This window comes from Lolium rigidum, chromosome 5 (assembly GCF_022539505.1).
Source record: "Lolium rigidum isolate FL_2022 chromosome 5, APGP_CSIRO_Lrig_0.1, whole genome shotgun sequence".
Taxonomy (NCBI): Eukaryota; Viridiplantae; Streptophyta; class Magnoliopsida; order Poales; family Poaceae; genus Lolium; species Lolium rigidum.
This window is the reverse complement of record NC_061512.1, coordinates 212,631,916-212,633,871: the sequence shown is the minus strand read 5'-3', so window position 1 is coordinate 212,633,871 and position 1,956 is coordinate 212,631,916.

The following is a 1,956-nucleotide window of genomic DNA, read 5'->3' as shown; positions in this document are numbered from 1 at the left end:
GATATATCGTTCAGTGCATCAGCGCTATTGCAGCGATTGTGTCTAAGGGTTATTTGAATAATAGTTTTTCAATGAAAGACCTTGGTGAAGCATCATACATATTAGGCATCAAGATTTATAGAGATAGATCAAGACGTCCGATGTCTACGTTCCCCTCCTTTCCCGTAGACAGTGTTGGGCCTCCAAGTGCGGAGGTTTGTAGAACAGCGGCAAGTTTTCCCTTAAGTGGATCACCCAAGGTTTATCGAACTCAGGGAGGAAGAGGTCAAAGATATCCCTCTCATGCAACCCTGCAACCACAAAGCAAGAAGTCTCTTGTGTCCCCAACACACCTAATAGGTGCACTAGTTCGGCGAAGAGATAGTGAAATACAGGTGGTATAAATATATATGAGCAGTAGCAACGGTGCCAGAAAATAGCTTGCTGGCGTGTAGTTGATGGTGGTAGTATTGCAGCAGTAGTAACGCAGTGAAACAATAAACAAGCAGTAGTAACGCAGCAGTATTTAGGAACAAGGCCTAGGGATTACACTTTCACTAGTGGACACTCTCAACATTGATCACATAACAGAATAGATAAATGCATACTCTACACTTTTGTTGGATGATGAACACATTGCGTAGGATTACACGAACCCTCAATGCCGGAGTTAACAAGCTCCACAATAATGCTCATATTTTAGTAACCTTTAGTGTAAGATAGATCAAAACGACTAAACCAAGTACTAGCATAGCATGCACACTCGTCACCTTCATGCATATGTAGGAGGAATAGATCACATCAATATTATCATAGCAATAGTTAACTTCGCAATCTACAAGAGATCATGATCATAGCATAAACCAAGTACTAACACGGTGCACGCACTGTCACCTTTGCACACATGCAGGAGGAATAAAACTACTTTAATAACATTGCTAGAGTAGCACATAGATAAATTGTGATACAAACTCATATGAATCTCAATCATGTAAAGCAGCTCATGAGATTATTGTATTGAGGTACATGGGAGAGATGAACCACATAGCTACCGGTACAGCCCCGAGCCTCAATGGAGAACTACTCCCTCTTCATGGGAGCAGCAGCGGTGATGAAGATGGCGGTGGAGATGGCAGCGGTGTCGATGGAGAAGCCTTCCGGGGGCACTTCCCCGCTCCGGCAGGGTGCCGGAACAGAGACTCCTGTCCCCCAGATCTTGGCTTCGCGATGGCGGCGGCTCTGGAACTTTTCTCGTATCGTGGCTTCCTCCGTAAGGGTTTTCGATGCGGGGGCTTTAAATAGGCGAAGAGGCGGCGCAGGAGGGTCAACGAGGCGACGAGACCATAGGGTGGCGCGGCCGGGGCCCGGGCCGCGCCACCATGTCATCTCGGGCCCACAGGGCCCCCCTCTGGCGGCTCTCGGGTGTTCTGGATGCTTCCGGGCAAAATAGGAACCTGGACGTTGATTTCGTCCAATTCCGAGAATATTTCGTTACTAGGATTTCTGAAACCAAAAACAGCAGAAAACAGGAACTGGCACTTCGGCATCTTGTTAATAGGTTAGTTCCGGAAAACGCATAAATATGACATATAATGTGTATAAAACATGTAGGTATCATCAATAAAGTAGCATGGAACATAAGAAATTATCGATACGTTGGAGACGTATCAGCATCCCCAAGCTTAGTTACTGCTCGTCCCGAGCAGGTAAAACGATAACAAAGATAATTTCTTAAGTGACATGCCATCATAACCTTGATCATACTATTGTAAGCATATGTAATGAATGCAGCGATCAAAACAATGGTAATGACATGAGTAAACAACTGAATCATAAAGCAAAGACTTTTCATGAATAGTACTTCAAGACAAGCATCAATAAGTCTTGCATAAGAGTTAACTCATAAAGCAATAATTCAAAGTAAAGGTATTGAAGCAACACAATGGAAGATTAAGTTTCAGCGGTTGCTTTCAACTT